Source organism: Phyllobates terribilis, unplaced genomic scaffold, assembly GCF_046119375.1.
Source record: "Phyllobates terribilis strain yellow unplaced genomic scaffold, ASM4611937v1 Scaffold_5__5_contigs__length_657084704, whole genome shotgun sequence".
In the NCBI taxonomy this organism is placed as follows: Eukaryota; Metazoa; Chordata; class Amphibia; order Anura; family Dendrobatidae; genus Phyllobates; species Phyllobates terribilis.
Genome location: NW_027362765.1, coordinates 172013882 through 172036654, shown reverse-complemented (window position 1 = coordinate 172036654; position 22773 = coordinate 172013882). Strand labels below are relative to the sequence as shown.

Here is a 22773-nt window from a genome sequence, read left to right as displayed (position 1 = left end):
CCTGTGACTGATGTGTTTTATTCCTGGAGCGATACACATGTTAAACAGGGTCAGTATAATACAGTATTTATCCATCTAATCTGGATGTGAATCCACTAGTTTACCTGTTCCAAAACATATTAAATTTCAGCTGACATATGTGTAAATTAAGCGTTCTAAGACTGCTATGGGTTCTTCCCTTTTTTCCTTGCACTGACATATACTTTCTATTGGTAAGCCTCACATTTTGGTCTCCTATCTTTTGACACGTCAGGTTATTTACTCTTTCAAAATGATTTTTAATTTTATCATTCAGCTTCTCTTGAAGGCAATCTATCGCCAAGTTATTTCTACCCCATCTGAGATGAGCATGATGCAGAGGTAGAGACCCTGATTCCAGCAATGTGTCACTTACTGGTCTGCTTGTTGTAATTTTTATCGCAGTTTTCTCTTCTGTAGAACTACCAGATCTCTGAATGCTGAGCTCTGTATAACCTCACACACACCACTGATTGGAAGCTTTCTGCGTAGACTGCGCATAGGCAGAAAACTGCCAATCTGTGTTAGGATTACATAGCAGAAGATTTACTAGTTATCTAGTGATAATCTCTTGCTGATATCAGTGATTGTATGAAAACTACACTAAGCAGCCCATAAATCATACATTGCTGGAATCAGGGTCTCTCTCTACTGTATGTTGACAGATTCTATTTAAAGGGGTTTTCCAGGACATTTTTTTTTACAATGTGGCTAAGAACTAACAGGCAGGTTGTTGCTAACTATATGTCTGTTGTGCTCTGCACCGATCTCTGCCGGCACAGATCGGTCAGAGACCGCTCCTGCTGGCGATTCAGCTGCTTCCGCTGACATCACGTTGACGGAGCAGAGGCTTCTTTTTTACTTTGCTCTGTTCATGGGGCTTGACTGCTGATGTCATGCTGCCTAACTGCGCTAAGCCGGCTGTCAATCAGCATGACACCAGCAGTCATACCTGTCGACAGAGCAGCCAAGAAGAAGAGCTGCTCTGTTGACATGGAGCAGCTGATGCGGCAGCAGGAGCAGTCCGTGACCGCTCTGTGCTAGCCCCGGGTACAACAGGCAGGTAGTTGGCAACTACCTGACTCTTAGTTTTTAAGCACATAGTAAAACAAAAAATCCTGGATAATCTCTTTAAAAGAGTTGTCCATTGCAAGGCAACTTTCCTTTAACCACTCTAACTGCTGTGGTTATACATTCATTATTAAAGTTAATTGTATGGGTTTACTAAAACGCAAAACACTGCAATCTAACATTACAAAAAGATCTACACACTGAAGGAAATAACATGAGCTTGCACAATTAGTACAGTGTGCACGATTAGGATATATGCTGGCGCTGCTGTATAATTGCAGTGTTTACAGTCACATTGCACTAGCGGGAGTAATATACAGACTCCTATTACACAGCATTCTGTAAAGTTTATAATGCAACAGGCGTCCTAAGCTCTAGTTAATGAATGCACTGCACTTCCTCTACTATAGAATGTGATATACTGGAGATGAGCATTGGCTCCATGATACATCATGTCTATAGGGGCTATATTTGTTCATGACATTGAATTGTAAAAACACTGAGACTCAGACCTCTTATTGTGCATGACATTGATTAAATAAAGTAGAAAGGGAACCCATCAGCTGCCATACCCGTCCTAAATCACTGCAGTAATAAACTCCTCGTGCTGCGTTACAATAAGTTCCTTCATATGCAGTTTACTTATTTCTGTGTATTAAATATAAAGTTATAAATCTCGCTTGTGCAATGCAAATTAGCCAGTACTAGACCGGTGGGGCACTTTTTTTTTTTACACTTAGAAATAAATATACTGCACATAAAGGAGTTTATTGTAATGCAGCAATAGGCTTATACGAGTCGTGGGAGTAGTGGAGGTGACAGGTTCCGTTTAATAAATTCCTGGGTTTCCATGCAAAATCAGTAACCGTACACCCATGTATAACTTATAATATTCGTGCTGTCCTAATGGGAGAAACACTGTAATAAAGATGATGGAGGGACAGCAGAGTAAATTTTACTGGGTGTTTGTTATGCAGTTGCATAAACAAATCCACGTTTTAATACCTCTGATGGCCTATTCATGTCTAGGGCCCAGGGTTCTTTGCCCTGATTGTTGCCCAGTCTCTCCCCTTTGCTTTGAGTGACTGCTTTTCAATGCAGACAACACTGGACACTTGCAAATGTGCAACTGGGGACAATAAAACATGGATTTCTCTGTTAAACCAAGTGCATGTCCTATACCCTGGGTATATCTATACTGCGCTTCTTGTCCTCTGTATATTGCTATTAACAGTTTTGAAGGGTCAAATAGCTGAAAAAGTACATGCAAGTGTCCTGTGGGTCCCTTCAAGCAACATGATTCAAGTTCGACTGCCTCGACTGTACCCCCTTATAACCACACTCCTGGCTGCTACCATGAGCATGCATCATTTTACAGAAAAATAAGTATATTAAAAACGTCTAACAATCCTGTCTCATTGATGCTGGAATACATTTATTTTCTGGCATATATAATGCCTGTAAGAACTTAAAAAAATCTGCTGCAAAATCCAAGGTAAATATTCCACGTTAGATATTTTGATGCAGATTTACCATGCTATTCACTTTCTGCTTTGCCGTGGCTAAAATCCATCATAAATGGACACAATATCTCAAATATGTAACACAGGTCAATTTTCATGCAGTTTTATTAAGCAATAATAGAATGACATTAAAGGGGATCTGTCAGCAGGTTTTTGCTATGTAATCTGACAGCACTATGAGGTAGGGATAGAGACCCTGATTCTAGCGATGTATATCTTGGTTTATTGGGTGCAGCAGTTGTGAAATAATTATAGATTTCTCTGCAGCAGAGCTCAGTTGTTGAGTTGTGTATAACCTCACCCACACCACAGCTTTTTGTGCACATTATATAGTGACAGAGCTGCTAATCAGTGCTGGGGCATGGTTGGACTGTCATGCATGTGCCAAGTTAGGCTGTGTGCCCACGATGTGTTTTTTTAAGAGATTCCGCTGCAGAAACGCTTGGTAGAAGGCCTGCCATGTTCCCCAATGATAATCCGCATGTGCTGTGCACATGCTGCGGAAATTTCCGCTGCGGATTATCATTGTGGAAAAAAACGCAGCACTACCAATTATTTTGCGAAACTGCTTCATTTTTGCCGTCATTGACTTGCATTGTAACGCATGGAATCCGCATCACTGCATCTGTAGATGCGCATTCCACGCGTTTCAATGTGCGGATGGTACCCGGGTCTGGAGGAGAGAAGACTCTCCTCCGGACCCGGGTACCATAGAACATGTAAAAAAAAAAGAATAAAATAAAAAATGAATATTATACTTACCTTCTGATAGCCCCCAGTGTTTTTGTCCTGGCTTGTTGGCAGATCGCGGTGGACTCAAGGACCTGCCATGACGTCATTTAGTCATGTGACGGGTCACGCGACCGCCGTCGGCAGGTCCTTTCAGTGTACCGCGAGCTGCCGGCAAGCCAGGAGGCATCGGATAAAGACTCCGGAGGCCATCAGAAGGTAAGCATAGAGTTATTTTTTAACATTCTTTCGGTCACACTATATAAATCCATGCCGTTTGCATGGATTATATAGTGTGACCAAGTGGTCAAGGACTTTCCAAGTGATGCTAAAATCGCTTGAAAAGCACGTGACAACCCGCATGCGGAAATGCAAGTGAAGAACGCTTGACATCCGCTTGTCCCTGGCAGGAAAAACCCATGTACAATCCGCGTGTACAATCCGCATGCGTTTTTTCTGCCAGGGGAGATGCAGAAACGCTCAGGAAAAATCCGGAGCATTTCTGCATCATGGGCACATAGCCTTATCCTTTTATGATCTGCTGATAAAACACTAGTTGTATTGAAACAGTAAAGCGCAGCCCAGTAAGTGACAACTCGCGGTAATTGGGGTCTTTGCTCATACAATATGGTGCTCTCAGATTACATAGCAAAAACCTGTTGATAGTTTCCCTTAAGTAGAATTCCATCCACTTTGCAACTAAAGTAATATGCCATGGACATTCTGCCCTTTAAAATATGGAGTATAAAATTGCAGCTTTTACTCCCCTAAAAATATAGCCCTGATTCATCAAGACTGGCAATTTTCTCACCAGTCTTTGAGGGGGCATGGTGGAGTCAGACGCTCTTGATTCATGAGGAGGTGCATACCTCTTCATGAATCAGGAGTGTCTGACAAGTGACATGTGACTCGACTGGAGTGAAATTTCTGGTGTAGGCAACACCACAGCTCATAAATTCCAAGGTGTCCTAAAATTTAGCCACTTTTCAAAAACTTTCATGCCACTTCTTGGACGTATAACCTTTAATGAATCGGGGTTCTTTGCACTGAGTATTACACATGTTGTACCTGTAAAACAGTTTAGTATAGAAGAATCTGTTCACATGCGTTGGCTTTGTCTTTAGCACATCTGCTATGGAATTTTCAAAGACTCTGAGACTGAAACTCAGATTTCTGAAGCACCTAAATTCTGAGAGAATCCTGACACATGTGAATATGGCCCTGTATTGGAAGAGTTTACCAAGAAAGCTGTGTTCACCTTTGTTAGGACATTAGGTTTTGAGGAATAAACGTACAATAAATCCATTGTGTACATTATTCTAAGTGATGAAAATATAAGGAGCAGGATCCCCATTGAATATTGTCTATTTTTAGAACTGAAGAAAAGGAGCATTATGCAGTATTTTTTTTCCATTCTAAAAACATTCATAATGGAACCCATTGTGAATCAGCTATACAATGGATGTGTTTTGGGCATTTGGGGTTCGCTCTCACTGGCGTATTAAAAAATCTGCCCTATGCTCATTCTGGAGAGTGGGAAAATTTTCTCTCACTTGAGCAATCCATTTTTGTTTTTTTTTAGTCAGCAGCTATTAATCTTTTACAAGACCATTTATGGTTTCCTATGCTACAGAATTGTAATATATCTCTAAAAATCGGATGCCATACTTATGGTCCATATAGCATGCGATTTTTTTTTTTTTCCCTCGGACTGTACCAATTTCGGAATAAAATCACAGCATGCTACAATTTTTTTCTCATGCCGAATACAGCTGAGAAGATATACGCTAATCAGCACTGCCTCATTGAATAACATTGGTCCACGTGCAATCCGTTTTTTTTATCAGATTGCACTCTTCCGCTTTATACGCAAGTGGGAATGAGGCCTAATTCAGTTTCTGTTCCTCCAAACGTAATTCTTCATAAGTATTGAATTAGATGTGAAGCCACAGCTGTGCTCTCCTTTTGTAGGGAAAGAAAAATGTGAAAGGAGGAGGAGTGTGACAGAAGGAGCAGCAGCAGCTCACTCCCCTTGTAACCACTTTGCTTCCAGCCCCCACCACCATCAGCTTCTACCTCCCAAGGCCTCGAAGATGCTGGACATTTTCATCCTGATGTTTTTTGCCATCATTGGCTTAGTCCTTCTATCATACATCATCTACATATTGTGAGGATCATGCAAACCAAAAAGCAGATTAAACCCTTGCTTGCAGGTGAGTCTACTTCCCTATTTTCGTAATACATCCCCTCCTGTTATGGCTCCAGTGAATGGCAGGTTGGATCCTTATTTTCATACTGAATATGTAGTGCCTGTAAAGAAGCCCCATGTCTGGTGTTGTTGCCTTATGTAACCTTCAGTAAAGAGATCTGTCAACTGCATCATTTATTCAGTGTATCGCGATACATGTATGTATATTTCTCTGTAGAATAGGGAGTGTGTCTCTCCACAGTTAATCATGTCCTGATGTCATTACCTAAAACTTTAAGGTGACATCGTGATGGACTATCTTATTTAAGCCTCCATGACCACTTCCCACTGACCCCACCATACAAACACACACGCGCACCTGTGTCTGTGTATATATATGTATATAATATCTATATGATGCATATCTCTATATCACACATATATCTCTATATGACATATATATATCTATATGACGCATATATATACAGACACAAACACAGCCAGAGACTTGTACATATGGCCGATCGGTTTAAAGGAATTATCCAGGACTTTAGTTATTTTTTCTTATGGGGCTAAGAACAGAGGTTACTGGTGGTGACTCTTCTGCTTCCAATGACCTCACGTCAACAGAGCAGTTCTTCCTCTTCCTCTCTGCTCTGTCAACTGGACGTCACACTGATTGACAGCCAGCTCCCCGCAATTAGGCAGTGGGGAGCCAGCTGTCAATTAGCATGTCATCGGCAGTGACACTGTCAACAGAGTAAACTGAAAGAGAAGTAGCTGCTCTGTAGACATGATGTCACTGGTTACCACACTGAGCTAGCTGAGATAATCACTGGGAAGAACAGGTAGGTAGTTGGCAACTACCTGCTGATAAGAAAAATTAAGCAAAGTCCTGGATAACGCATTTAACTCGTGATGTATGAGGAAATTGCAGCCCTTACGCTAAATTCATACGACCATATAAATTATTTTTATCTAGAATAATACGGATGATTTTTAATCTGTATTGTTATCCGTAATTAATTCATTTTTATACATCAGCAATTAAAATATATTCAAGACCTATACAGTTTATGATAACTGCAATGTATCCGTAAAAATCGGGTGCTATATGGTTAATCCATATGGAATCTGATATTTTTTGCCCAATCATGGACTTGAGTAGGCAAGTCTAACCCGAAATATGAATACAGCATGTTGCAAATTTTTTTTCAACAATAGCAATTATGCTACTGTGTGATATCAGTTTGTTTGTTTTTTCCCAAAGATGGCATCGGCACTGACTGCCAGCTCTGTACTGATGCACTGCTAAGCCGACTGTCAGTCAGTCCTGGGGTGTGGTTGCAGCCGCCGCTCACTATGTACTGAGCGGTGACTCTGTGACTGAAAACTGGAGGCTGCCGTGAGGAATAAAGTTAATTTTCTTTAAATGCAGTGGCCGCACGACTTTAGAACACTATTAATCTGCAGATTAATCCCATATCTGCAGGTTAATAGTATATTTTGACTCGACAGGTTCCCTTTAATTCAACTACAATAATGTAGTCTAGGATAACTTGAAACAAGATGCTTGCTAGGTCTCCATACAGAAGTGTCACTCTTCTCTTGTCCCGATTATGACAACATGGCTACTAAGCTTCCATCTGGTGGTCTTATCATTGAGGACAGTGCTCATTACAAGTAAGGATATATTGAAGTACAGGTAAGTTATTTAAATAGGTTGGCAAATTTTTCATCCAGTCTTCTAAAACCCCATAAACTAGTATGTATTCATAAAGAAAAAAAACAACAACGATATAGTCGTAGACTATGCAATTATCCAGTAAAAAAAGACGGATGGGAACCACTGGAAAGAAGGTCAAATGGAGTCCAGTGTTCCATATTTTAGACTCCATTTGCCTCATTTATATGATTGGCTCACTTGATCGAACATCTGAATATCTTTCTGCGGAGAGCATAATATGTGAACCTGCTTGACCAGCTTCAGACATCATATAATGTTACACCTTCTCTTACAGAATATTTACTAGTGATGAGCAAGCGTGCTCCGTACTCGCCCGTGCATCTCACTGTTCAAGATGCTCGGCGAGTACTTCCTGGATGCTCGGGCGGGAGCTGGAGGCCCCGCAGGTTTTGCGCTGTTTAGACAGCGAATAAACATGCGGGGATTGCCTGCCAGTCACTGTAATGACACAGCCATGTTGGTGGTGGCATTACAGTGATTGGCTGGCCGCATAGCTTCATCGGGTCTATATAAGACCCTGTGACCCTATGCTCGTCACAGTCTACCTAGGCAAAGTAGGGAGAGCTGCAGCTGAGTGAGGGAGAGAATTGGCGGTTGATTTAGTCGGGTATTGCACAGCAATATACAGATGCATCTCACTAAATTAGAATATCATCAAAAAGTTAATTTATTTCAGTTCTTCAATAGAAAAAGTGAAACTCATATATTATATAGAGTCATTACAAACAGAGTGATCTATTTCAAGTGTTTATTTCTCTTAATGTTGATGATTATGGCTTACAGCCAATGAAAACACAAAAGTCGTCATCTCAGTAAATTAGAATACTTTATAACAACAGCTTGAAAAATGTTTTTAAAACCTGAAATGTTGGCCTACTGAAATGTATGTTCAGTAAATACACTCAATACTTGGTCAGGGCTCCTTTTGCAGCAATTACTGCATCAATGCGGCGTGGCATGGAGGCGATCAGCCTGTGGCACTGCTGAGGTGTTATGGAAGCCCAGGTTGCTTTGATAGCAGCCTTCAGCTCGTCTGCATTGTTGGGTCTGGTGTCTCTCATCTTCCTCTTGACAATACCCCATAGATTCTCTATGGGGTTAAGGTCAGGCGAGTTTGCTGGCCAATCAAGCACAGTGATACTGTTGTTTTTAAACCAGGTATTGGTACTTTTGGCAGTGAGGACAGGTGCCAAGTCCTGCTGGAGAATGAAATTTACATCTCCAAAAAGCTTGTCAGCAGAGGGAAGCATGAAGTGCTCTAAAATTTCCTGCGCTGACTTTGGTCTTGATAAAACACAGTGGACCTACACCAGCAGATGACATGGCTCCCCAAACCATCACTGATTGTGGAAACTTCACACTAGTCCTCAAGCAGCTTGGATTGTGTGCCTCTCCACTCTTCCTCCACACTCTGGGACCTTGATTTCCAAATGAAATGCAAAATTTACTTAGTGTGTCAATGACTGCCTTCTGGACATCTGTGAAGTCAGCAGTCTTCCCCGTGATTGTGGAGCCTACTGAAACAGACTAAGGGACCTTTTTAAATGCTTAGGAAGCCTTTGCAGGTGTTTTTTGTTAATTATTTTAATTTACTGAGATACTGACTTTTGTGTTTTCATTGGCTGTAAGCCATAATCATCAACATTAACGGAAATAAATACTTGAAATAGATCACTCTGTTTGTAATGACTCTATATAATATGAGTTTCACTTTTTCTATTGAAGAACTGAAATAAATTAACTTTTTGATGATTTTCTAATTTAGTGAGATGCACCTGTACATCTAAACTAACAGTCCTTCTAAGGACTAATTTAGATGCATATCAATCCAAGTGATAGCAGGAGTTAGGCAGGCAGAGTTTGTGGAGAGTGTATACAACAGAATAGGGCTCATTGCATGTTCTGTCTGCTGCGGTTACTGATATCCATAGCCCTAGATATCAGGGCTAATATTCTTTTTGCTCTTAATCCTGATTATTTGCTTGAAAAGCAATATAATACACCATCTTTACTGCTCCATTTGCTTGTTAGCAGCATGCAGCCAGATTTGTTTGATTTTAATAGCATTGCTATATTGTGGAAGCAGAGAAACTTGTCCATCATCTCAGGTCATTCGATATTACTGCAGTAATAATCCTGACATTTTTGGGAACGTGACAAATATTGTACTCCATTTAAAGTCTGCCAGTTGTGTGTTGTTCAAACCTATTCACAATTGGTTGTTGACCAATACCATACTATTAGGCCACTGCCTAAAACCGTGGTCCTCAGACGTGACCCGATATTACTGCGGTAATAATCCTGACATTTTTGGGACTGTGACAAATATTATACTCCATTTAATACTGCAGATCTGAGCCGACCACAGAGCATGCACTTTGTGTACATTGCACAGGGACTAGCCCAGCCCCTGAAACGAGCAACACTGACGCTTCGTTTCTGGAAAAGGACTGCGCTGGTGACCACAGCCTCTGCCCCCTGATGATGCTTCTTTTGAGTATCCCAGCATTCACTGGGAATCTCAAACAAAGTGTCATCAAAAAGGAAGTGGAAAAACAAAAGAAAAGAATTTGGATAGTGTTGTTAGGGAAGCATAGGGATTTTTTAATGCAAGTATATTAGAAAATAGTTTAGATTATGGTATCAAATAGATATGGATTTAGGAGGAAAATTACACTCCCTTCTAATTACCCCTTTAACTAAAAGTAACCACTAACATTTTTAAAATATTTTTTTCCCTGTCAAAGGTGTCTGTAACCTTCTTAAGAGATTTCAAAAATTTGTTCCTCCTCATGTTTCTAGTTTGAGTGTCAGTAACAAAATGCTAGCCGTGTACAGTGGCTTGCGAAAGTATTCACCCTGTTGGCTTTTTACTTATTTTGCTACATTACAATGTGTTTTAAATATTTTTGTAATCAGATTTGTGTGTGATGTATCAACACTAAATAGTCTAAACTGGTGAAGTGACAAAAATATAGGCAAACTTTAAATTTATGGGGTCAAATAAATAAAAATTGACATATGTATTCACCCCTTTTGCTATGAAGCGTCTCAATTTCTGGTGCAAGCAATTACCTTCATAAGACACATACTTCGAAAAAGGCAGTCCACCTGTGTGCAACCTAATATATATATATATATATATATATATATATATATATATACACATCTTTTCTGAAAGGCCACAGAGGCTGCAACATCATTAAGTCAGAGGCGCCACTAACCAAACAACACTATGAAGACCAAAGAGATCTCCAAACAAGTCAGGGACAAAGTTGTTGTGAAATACAAGTAAGGGTTGGGTTATATAAAAAAAAAAAAAAAAAAAATCCCAATCCCTGATGATTCCCCCAGAGCACCATCAAATCCGTTATCAAATGGAAAAAAACATAGTACCACAACAAACCTGCCAAGAGAGGGCCGCCCACCAAAACTCTCAGCCTGGGTAAGGAGGGCATTAATCAGAGACAGCACAGAGACCAAAGGTAACCCTGAGGGAGCTGCAGAGTTCCCAAGCAGAGACTGGAGGATCTGTCCATACGACCACAATAAGCCATACACTCCATAGAGTTGGCCATTATGGAAGAGTTGGCAGAAAAAAGCCTTTGCTTGCACACACAAATTGTAAGGCTCGTTTTAGGTTTGTCAAAAAGAAATGTGGGAGACTCCCCAGATATATGGAGGAAGGTACTGTGGTCAGATGAGACCAAAATTTTACATTTTGGCCACCAAAGTAAACACTATGTGTGGTGCCAAACCAACATAGCTCATCACCCCAAGAATACCATACCCACAGTGAAGCATAGTGGTGGCAGCATTATGCTGTGGGGATGTTTTTTGGCAGTGGGGACTGGGAAAGTGGTCCGAGTTGAGGGGAAGATGGATGGTGCAAAATAAAGGGATATTCTGAAGCAAAACCTGTTTATCTGTCAGTGATTTGAGACTGGGACAGAGATTCACCTTCCAACAAGACAATGACCTAAAGCAACACTCAAGTGGTTTATGGGGAAACGTGTAAATGTTTTGGATTGGCCTAGTCAAAGCCCAGATCTTAATCCAATTGAGAATCTGTGGTCAGACTTGAAGATTGCTGTTCACCAGAGGAAACCATCTAAGTTGAAGGAGCAGGAGCAGTTTTCCCTTGAGGAGTGGACAGAAATTCCAGTGGCAAGATGTGGAAATCTCAGAGACTTATCCCAAGCGACTTGTATCTGTATTTGCGGCAAAAGGAGTCTCTACAAAGTACTGACTTGAGGGGAGTGAATAGTTATGCACACTGAAATTTTCAGTTATTTTGTTCTATTTGTTGTTTGCTTCACAATAAAAAGAAAACCAAATGTTCTCAGTTGTAGGCATGTTCTTTACATGAACTGATGCAAACACACAAAAAAAAACCAGTGAAATTCCAGGTTGCAAAACACAAAAAAAGCCAAGGGGGGGTGAATACTTTCACAAGCCACTGTAAAGTGTATTCGCCAGTGTAGATTTCATAAAGATTGTTCCTGCCAGAAATCAGAAAAGGTCATGTGATAATCAGAATTTCTTAAGGCCTCATTCAGATGTCCGTTTTTCTCACGTATGAGAAAAACGGACCAATTATTTTGAACACACTTTGAACAGAGTGTTGTCCGAGTGTCATCTGTATCTGTCTTAGGCCACGGCCCCACTATTAGTATGTGGTCAGTATTTTTTCTCAGGAGTGGAAGCCAAAACCAGGTGAGGAACAATCAGAGAAAAGGTATAATAGAAACAAGTACACCAATTCATTTATCATGCACTCCCTGTTTTGGCTCCCACTCCTGAGAAAAAATACTGACCAAATACTGATAGTGGGGCCATGGCCTTAAGTCGAGAAAAAAAAGTTCCTACACCTTCTCCTATGTGACAGTCCATGAAAATCTGACCGCACTCAGATGGCATCTGTGGATCTGATTTTTTCCACAGATCCACAGACTTGCATTGCTGATTTTTATTCGACCCTCCGATCCAAATTGGGTATATCGTCGCAATTTTCCAGAATGACATGTGATTGGCCCAATAGACTATTACCGGTATGAGTGCTACCTGTGAAAACCACGGATAGCGCTCATACGCAAAAATTGGGACGTCTGAATGAAGGCTAACAGTGCAACCTCAAGATGTGGGCCTGCAACTTACACTAAATGATCTCATACATTTTTTGGAAAATCATTAAACGGTGCATTGCACAAAATGGCCACAATAATTTGACCTCCTACTGCTTCACTTTTAAATCAAAATATACACTAAAATAATATTTGTAAATATGTACAAGCTAATTACACACTATATAGTAAATATGCATTATGGAATAATACTTGTATGTGCTAAACAGAAAAAAAAACAGTAATTATTTTATTTTAGCAGCATGGGATTAATTAATGGGTGTACTTTGGAAATAAACCAATCCTGCCTGAGACAACAGCTCTCCCTAGTGTCTAATCCTGCACTCTACCTCCTTGTCTGCTGCCTTGCATCTCATTAGAAGGTGTTATCTTTGGGGAAGATTGTAAATTCATGAACAACATAGCGGAAACCTGAGTGTCACAAGGGCAGTCTGGTCCTAGGCATTTGAGAGGTACTGAAATATTCAGTTCCCTAGCACGATTGTAGAGTGCTCTATCAGCTACAGAAGCAGTAATGCTGTAACACTAATGTTTATTCTAGGTGAGGAATGTATAGTATAGCCCAGGGGTGGACAATTCATTTTTCCAAGGGACCACATGAGAGACCTTGACTGTTGTGGAGGGCTGAACCAATAACCTGAAATGAATTCTGCTCAATGTTAATATTAACATATTAATTATAATTATTTTATATTAATTGTATAACTTAATATTGAGCAGAATGAAGTATGCTGACGTCCCCCTATATACAGTATGAGCCCGCACACAGCCCCCTATATAATGTATGAACCCACATACAGCCCCCTATACACAGTATGAGCCCCCACATCGCCTCCTATATACAGCATGAGCCCCCACATAGCCTAATATATACAGCATAAGGCCCACACAGCCTCCCTATACAGTGTCTCTGAACAGTAGAACAATGTACCACACCTCCAGAGCCAGCTAAATCTTTCTGAAGGTCTTTTGTAGTGATGAGTGAACTTGCTCGGATAACGTGTATCTTCGACGCGCTCTGCTAATATGTTTAACTCCCTGCGGCTGCATGTTTTGCAGCAGTAGACAGACACAACACATGCAGGGCTTGCCTGTTTATTAGCCAATCCACACATGTGATGCAGATGTCTACCGCCGCAAAACATGCAGCCGCAGGGAGTCAAACATATTAGCAGAGCACACCGAAGTTACTCGGATAACGCCCGATCATGCTCAGATAACACGTTATCCGAGCTCATTCGCTTATCACTAGTCTTTTGCAGTCAAGAGGGGGTTCTGATTTGCCTCTCTGGCAATCCTATGAGCAGCTCTCACTGAAATCTTGCTTGGTCTTCCAGACCTTATCTTGACCTCCACTGTTCCTGTTAACTGCCATTTCTTAATTACATTTCGAACTGAGGAAAGGGCAACTTGAAAATGCTTTGCTATCTTCCTATAGCCTTCTCCTGCTTTGTGGGCCCCCACCATTTTCATTTTCAGAGTGCTAGGCATCTGCTTAGAAGAACCCATGGCTGCTGTTTTTTTGGCACAAGGTTAGAGGAGGTTGGGTTTTTATAAAGCTGGAAAATTTGCATCATCTGGCCTTTCCCAACGATGATACTGAACAAGCCATAACCCTAACAGGCTAATTAAGGTCTGAAACCTTGTTCAAAGTTATCTGAGCGCACAAATCTCCAGGGGTGCTTAAACTTTTGCATCTGCCCATTTTCCTTTTTTGTAATTTTTAAAATACCTAAAATACAAAGGAAATGTGTCATTTTTAACTTTAGGCCTTTTTGAGATCATTTAATCTTTAACTTGCATAACTGTTCACAATAACAGTAATTTTGACCAGGGGTGCCCAAACATTTACATGCCACTGTATAGGGAGGCTATGTGGGGCACATGCTGTATATGGGAGGGTATTTGGGGCTCATGCTGTATACAAGAGACTATGTGGGGGCTCATACTGTATATAGGAGGCTATGGTGTGCTCATACTGTATATAGGAGGCTATGTGGGGGCTCTTACATAACCTTCCTATACACAGCTTGAGCACCCACAAAGCCTCCCTATAAACAGCTTGAGCACCCACATAGCCTCCCTATATACAGCATGAGCACTCACATAGCCTCCCTATATGCATTATGAGCTCCATATAGCCTCCTATGTACATACAAACATCCCATACACATGAAAAAAAAACATCACATACTCTCCTTGTTCCCGTTCCTCTGGCACACTCTGCTCCTGTCTCCGATGCACGGACTATCCGCAGTGCACAGCTTACGAGATGAAATTACATCATTGCGTCAGCTGTCTAACATGCTGACTGGTGGAAGAAGAGGCCGGCGGCCCCTCTTCAACCAATGTATTCATCGTTGTGTGCATCGTGAGGATGCGGACGGCAGGCGGGAGAAGGGCACTGTGCAGCCCATGGGCCACTGTTTTAGCCCTTTGGCTGTCTCAGTCAGCGGGCCGGACTGGAACAGCCAGCGGGCCGCATTTTGCCCAGGTCTGGTATAGCCCATGCTTCTGTCCTCATTCTATACTATTACTAAAAACATTTGTAATAGAATATTGTAGAAAAAAAAGATGTATTCCTGTAAACATGGCACATAATGGGATCTGATGCATAATTTGCAAGTTTTTTTTCTTAAAGGGAAGGTGCCATAAAAAAAAAAATTTCAACAATTGAAAAAATGTAAAGTATTACATTTTTTTTTAATATTAGCAATTGTTTTTAATGAAGTAAAATCTGAAAAATAATTGAAGAAGGTTTATTTCCACTTTTAAACACTAGGGGAGCAACTTCTAAAATTTTACATGAAAACTTAGTGTACAGCTAGCTCACATTACAACTGCCGTAATTGTGGGCGGGATCTGCTCACGTATGTCTGATGTCACCCCTCTCCTTCCCTTCTGGGTGTTTGCAAAAGGATAAGAGAGTATGAAGTTTAGGATCACAGTGCGGAGCCATTTTGTTGGTGACTGCAAAGTGATCACAAAGTATTGATTAAGAATAAAGGGTAATGGCCTAACGTCTGACAAGAAGAAACCCTTTAGAATAAAAGGTAATCTTTAATAATCACAAATATCAATATGACACATACAACACGAATAAAGTGCACATAAAAAAGTGATTTAGTGCAGATAGGTATACAGATATCGGCCCTGTGTAGTCACCCCCACACCAGAGGCGGTATAGATTGCCACTGGGTATTTGTTCAGATGTGTTAGTATGGGATAGTGTGACCCCAAAGAATGGTTAAAAATAAAAAAATAAATCTATAGTTACCTTCCGATGGCCCCCGGTGTCTTGATTCGCTCCGTCCTGGCTGCCGGCAGATCGCGGTACACTGAAGGACCCTTCACATGACTATGACATCGGCGCGGGTCCTTCAGTCCACCACGATCTGCCGGCATGGGAGGACGAGCTCAGTGGGGGCCATCAGAAGGTAAATATAACATTTATTTTTTATTTTCTTCTTTTTTTTTGCAGGTTCTATGGTACCCGGGTCCGGAGGAGAGTCTCCTGTCCTCCACACCCGGGTACCATCCGCACATTGGAACGCATGGGATGCGCATCTACATATACAGTGATGCGGAATCCATGCGTTCCAATGCAAGTCAATGGCGGCAAAAACGCAGCGCTTCCGCAAAATAATTGGTAGTGCTGTGTTTTTTTCCGCAATTATAATCCGCAGCATAAATTTCCGCAGCACGTGCACAGCACATGCGGATTATCATTGTGGAACATGGCAGGCCTTCTACCATGCGTTTTTTAAGCGTTTCTGCAGCGTTTTTGCTGCTGCGGAAACGCTTAAAAACCACATCGTAGGCACACAGCCTAACAAGCACCAAGTTACTTATTATTAAAAACAGCAGTAAAACCTAGTTAGAGGGTACATGTTCATATCCAATATTGATGTATCATACAGATCCAGCCCCCCATACTACATTAAACAAATAGTTGACACATAAATAGCGAGGGTACAACCCGCAAGGTAAGTTAAAGACAGATACCAATGCTAGTGGGAAAAAAAGCATTGGTATCTGTCTTTAACTTACCTTGCGGGTTGTACCCTCACTATTTATGTGTCAACTATTTTTTAATGTAGTATGGGGGGCTGGATCTGTATGATACATCAATATCGGATATGAACATGTACCCTCTAACTATGTTTTCCTGCTGTTTTTAATAATAAGTAACTTGGTGCTTGTAAGGTGGGTTTTTGATTTATTTGATTAATCCCATACTAACACATCTGAACAAATACCCAGTGGCAATCTATACCGCCTCTGGTGTGGGGGTGGCTACACAGGGCCGATATCTGTATACCTATCTGCACTAAGACTTTTTTATGCGCGCTTTATTCGTGTTGTATGTGTCATATCGATATTTGAGATTATTAAAGATTATCTTTTATTCTAAAGGGTTTCTTCTTGACTGCAAAGTGATACTGACAAATAGACAATGTTACCGAGGACGGCCGGCAGCACTGATTCTGTTAGTTGGTACTGCTCACTGTATCATAAACTGGGGTTAGATACATGGAGTGTATCACGTGCTGCGATTAGATATGCTTAGAGTAACACATGCTGAGATTAGATACAGGGCTCAGTTTAGTGTATCACATAATGGGATTAGATTTTGAGCTCAGCGGAGTGTATCACACAATATGGGATTAGATATGCAGTATGTAATGTGTGACATTGCTCAGTCCACTTCTATGGGAGCAGTGGTGTAATGTGTGACGCTGCTTCATCCACTACATTACTAATCCCATAGAATTAGGCAGAGCGAGGTCACACATTACACCACTGCTCCCATAGAACTGGATGGAGCGGGGTCACACAATATACAACTGCTCCCCTAGAAGTGGACAGAGCAGGTCACACATTTTTGTAAGGGAGCAGTAGCGTAACGCGTGACCCCACTGAATATTATTTTTTGGGTGATGGGGGGGGGGGGCAATTAATGTGTGACCCCCACTCCGTCCACTTCTATGGGAGCAGTGGTGTAATGTGTGACCCCAATCCATCCACATTACTACTCCCATAGAAGTGGACAGGGCAAGGTCACACATTAATTTCCCCCCACCCCTCAAAAAAAAAACATTCAGCTGAGTCATGGAAGAGCATATCTCATAACTTTGCAGCCCTTACAAAGTAATTTTCGTCCTATTGAACCCCCTAGATTCCCCATATAGTACAATGTGCCCCACATAGTGCCCCACAGTGTAATGATTCCACATAGATAGACTAGATAGATATCCTGCAGATATATAATTTCACAACCCCCCTACATATAATAAACTTACACTTTTTAGTGCCTTTCATATGGCACAAAAGGATGTTAGCCTTGTTTAACCTAATAAATAAATGAAAAAAACAATGTGGGGTCCCCCCTATTTTTGATAACCAGCAATGGTAAAGCAGACAGCTGTGAGCTGATATTATTAGGCTGGGAAGGTCCCTGGCAATTGGGCCCTGCACAACCTAAAAATACCAGCCTGCAGCTGCCCCAGAAGATTAGATGTGCCAATTCTGCTTTGCATTGCTGTTCCCGATTTCTCTGGTGCAGTGGGAATCGGGGTAATAGTAACTGGGGTTGATGTCAGCTGTAAAGTGTAAAAAAACACAGCTGGCATCAAGCCCTGGGGTTAGTAATGGAGAGGTGCCTATCAGACACCCCCATTAATAACCCAGTAATGAAGAAAAAAAACACAGACAGAAAAATAAATTTTATTTGAAAAAACACTCCCCGACACTTTCCCTGGTTCACCAATTTATTTTTGAAAAAAAAAGCAATGCAGGTCCGACGTAGTCCACAAATGGAAACAAAAAAAAAAGAGAGAAATCAAGATAAGACACCGTCCCTCGTTCTCCAATGTATTCGAAAACAAAAAGTTCCCATGCAGGTCCGACATAGTCCATGGCATTCCCACGATGTCCAAAGGTTAAAGAGCCTCGTTCAGAGAATGAAGCTCCATAGGTTGTAACAGCAGCCAATCCGGGTCCTACTGCACTCTGGGAGACTCGGTGGCTGTGATGAGAGGTGAAGTCAGCAACTACACCGCTCATCAGAGTTGCCGAGTCACGATGCCCTCTTTATAGTGGCCCCACATAGTGCTTCACACTATAATGGCCCCATATAGTGCTCCACAATATAATGGCCCCATATAGTGCTCCACAGTAGAAAAATAAATATTGTGGTACCTTCCCTTTAAATTCCTTTTCTCTTTTTCTCTTGTGGTATTCACTGATACTTTTTGCTCCAAATCCATGGCATATGACGCACACGGTTCACGTTTTTTGGGTAAGGTCAAAAATTTTATTTTTTTCTGTTTTTAACCATTTTTGCGTCTGTTTTCAACAAAATGTTGAGGAACAGGCAATTAATTCAGTAAGACCAGTTTTGATTGTACTCTTATGTTTGCTTATCCGTGCCGAATTTCCATTGTGGTTTCTAATACATAGTATAGGTCGCACGGGCAGGACAAAACATATACCACATAGCTCGAGGAGCACGTATATCTTTCTTTGAGGATATAGCATTTACCCATGTGAGGGTGATAAAAGGTATCACCCTTAATTATATTACCACAGCAAGCACATCCCAGACAAGGGAAATTACCCAGTCTGGGAGTGCTAAGCGTGGTTTAAACTGACACACGTGAAGGGCCAAAGTCAGACTTGACCAATCTATCTCAAATTATGATTACATTGGACCCCATGGTGGTGACACAGCGCTGCAAGTAATAATCATCCCCGAAGAGGAAATAATTCCTCACAAGGATGAACTCAAGCAGCGTCGGGACGAGACGTGCAGAATCGGTCACCATGTCCGAGCCTGATAGCACCTCTGCAACAGCCCCTAATCCCTTAGTATGCTAAATAGATGTGTATAATGAGACCACGTCAAATTACGCTAAGATAGTTGAATCCGTGGCTCTAACATCATTAATTTTATTCAAAAAGTCACAGGGGTCTCTAATATACAGTACAGACCAAAAGTTTGGACAAACCTTCTCATTTAAAGATTTTTTCTGTATTTTCATGACTTTGAAAATTGTACATTCACACTGAAGGCATCAAAACTATGAATTAACACATGTGGAATTATATACTTAACAAAAAAGTGTGAAACAACTGAAAATATGTCTTATATTCTAGGTTCTTCAAAGTAGCCACCTTTTGCTTTGATGACTGCTTTGCACACTCTTGGCATTCTCTTGATGAGCTTTTCACTTCACAGGTGTGCCCTGTCAGGTTTAATAAGTGGGATTTCTTGCCTTACAAATGGGGTTGGGACCATCAGTTGTGCTGTGCAGAAGTCAAGTGGATACACAGCTGATAGTCCTACTGAATAGACTGTTGGTTGCTTTTTTCTTGCCATAATACAAATTCTAAGTAAAGAAAAACGAGTGGCCATCATTACTTTAAGAATGAAGGTCAGTCAGTCCGAAAAATTGGGCAAACTTTGAAAGTGTCCCCAAGTGCAGTTGCAAAAACCATCAAGCACTACAAAGAAACTGGCTCACATGAGGACCGCCCCAGGAAAGGAAGACCAAGAGTCACCTCTGCTTCTGAGGATAAGTTTATCCGAGTCACCAGCCTCAGAAATCGCAGGTTAACAGCAGTTCAGATTAGAGACTAGGTCAATGCCACACAGAGTTCTAGCAGCAGACACATCTCTACAACAACTGTTAAGAGGAGACTTTGTGCAGCAGGCCTTCATGGTAAAATAGCTGCTAGGAAACCACTGCTAAGGACAGGCAACAAGCAGAAGAGAAGTTTGGGCTAAAGAACACAAGGAATGGACATTAGACCAGTGGAAATCTGTGCTTTGGTCTGATGAGTCCAAATTTGAGATCTTTAGCTTCAACCACCGTGTCTTTGTGCGACGCAGAAAAGGTGAACGGATGGACTCTACATGCCTGGTTCCCACCGTGAAGCATGGAGGAGGAGGTGTGATGGTGTGGGGGTGCTTTGCTGGTGACACTGTTGGGGATTTATTCAAAATTGAAGGCATACTGAACCAGCATGGCTACAACAGCATCTTGCAGCGGCATGCTATTCCATCCGGTTTGCGTTTAGTTGGACCATCATTTATTTCTCAACAGGACAATGACACCAAACACACCTCCAGGCTGTGTAAGGGCTATTTGACCAAGAAGGAGAGTGATGGGGTGCTACGCCAGATGACCAGGCCTCCACAGTCACCAGACCTGAACCCAATCAAGATGGTTTGGGGTGAGCTGGACCGCAGAGTGAAGGCAAAAGGGACAACAAGTGCTAAGCATCTCTGGGAACTCCTTCAAGATTGTTGGAAGACCATTTCCGGTGACTACCTCTTGAAGCTCATCAAGAGAATGCCAAGAGTGTGCAAAGCAGTCATCAAAGCAAAAGGTGGCTACTTTGAAGAACCTAGAATATAAGACATATTTTCAGTTGTTTCACACCTTTTTGTTAAGTATATAATTCCACATGTGTTAATTCATAGTTTTGATGGCTTCAGTGTGAATGTACAATTTTCATAGTCATGAAAATACAGAAAAATCTTTAAATGAGAAGGTGTGTCCAAACATTTGGTCTGTACTGTACGACTGGGCATTTGTAGCAAAAACACGTAAGATATGATTGCAAATATTGGCAGCTCTATTGAATATAGACCCCCTCCCCGACACAATAGGGCGTCCTGGAGGGTTATCCATATCCTTGTGTATCTTGGGAAGAGTGTATAGGACTGGTACGACGGATGAATCAATGATAAGATAGTCAGCGAGCTTCTGGTCAATGAGTCCAATATGTAGGGAGTCATTGACCAGAAGCTGTAATTCTATTTGAAAACGGACTTTAGGGTTGGCAGATAGTTTCTCATAAACCAATTCATCGTTCAACTGTCTTAATATTTCGATTTTATACTTATCACTATCCATAATTACCACCACCCCACCTTTGTCAGCTGGCTTGATTGTTATTGATTTGTTGTTTGTCAAATCAATAAGAGCTCGTCTCTCAAGTTTGGACAAACTGTGTCCTGATCTAATCTGGAAACCATTCCTCAATAGCTCAATATCCTTTTTCACCAGTTGCATCTTTTTAGAGCAAGAAGTCACATGTTTTGCAAAATGTTGTTGTGTACATAAAATCACTCCAGGGGTAACATTGAAGTACATTTGCAACAAATTTTGTGACTTTTTGAAATGTCGCAAATAATTAGGTGAAAACATCTGGAAATGCTAAACCGCGTCCACAGTGGTGAACTAAAAATAAAAACAGGCTAAATACATAATAGAGCCTAAAAAAATAAAAAATAGGTGCAAATGGAAAGATGAATTTGGTTAAAACCAAAAAAGGCGCAAAATACCAATAACTAAACAAAAAAACAAGTGTAAATACACTGAGTCGGGCCCAGTGTCCTTGTGTGTGGTTATTACAGCACCTTATTCTATTTTTGTTATATCATTAACAAGTTATTATGAGTAATAGAGATTGTGTACATGGGCTATTGGACTAGGCTCAGATTTTGCGACAATATTTCCTAAATTATTTTAACATGGATAGACATGACAAAAATTAGCAGAGCAACTACAGCATATTTCGTACAGCTTCTGTACAAAGAGTATTTAGCATGTGAAATAAGATATTGGCAGAAATTTAGATGCTGATTTGCAAAGACTAATCTTTACAATATAGCTACTATTTGAGTTGTCTATTTCCTTTTTTTTTTAGGTAAACAAATGTGCCAACATCACCAAGACATACATGCAGTACCTTAATCCATTGTGTGTTATAGAAATGTCTGGAACACAGCAGAACGATGGGAGTTGTGGACTAAGAAAAACATTGTTCACTAAGGTGCCGCTCACTTACAGGGACCAAGATGAGTGTAAAGCAGGAGATATCCAAGAGATTAAGCCACATCTAAAATGTACAAGTTTACTACATTTCATGAATCGATGACTATACACAATAAACACAACTGACAAAAAAAATGTTTTTCTACTTGAAAACCGCTATCTTATTATGGTATGATAATATAATGGTATTAGATATTACTGACATAATTATGGTTTAAAGTTTCAGTAAATACTCAAGCCTAAATTCATACTACATTTTTGGGGCATGTTTGGCATATACACTGGGAAGTTCTATAAATGTGCAAATATAATTGACATGTTTTCTCAATATACAGGTGCATCTCACTAAATTAGAATATCATCAAAAAGTTAATTTATTTCAATTCTTCAATACAAAAAGTGAAACTCATATTATATAGAGTCATTACAAACATAGTGATCTATTTCAAGTGTTTATTTCTGTTATTATTGATGATTATGGCTTACAGCCAATGAAAACACAAAA

General features: G+C 40.8%; 1 long non-coding RNA gene across 1 annotated transcript; it reads left to right on the top strand.

Annotated features, from left to right (window-relative positions):
- The first annotated feature begins 4534 nt into the window (after positions 1-4534).
- Positions 4535-22421, top strand: LOC141271013 (uncharacterized). The gene is made up of 2 exons (XR_012321795.1): positions 4535-5554; positions 22141-22421. It is a non-coding gene; the product is annotated as an uncharacterized lncRNA (long non-coding RNA).
- The last annotated feature ends 352 nt before the right edge of the window (positions 22422-22773 follow it).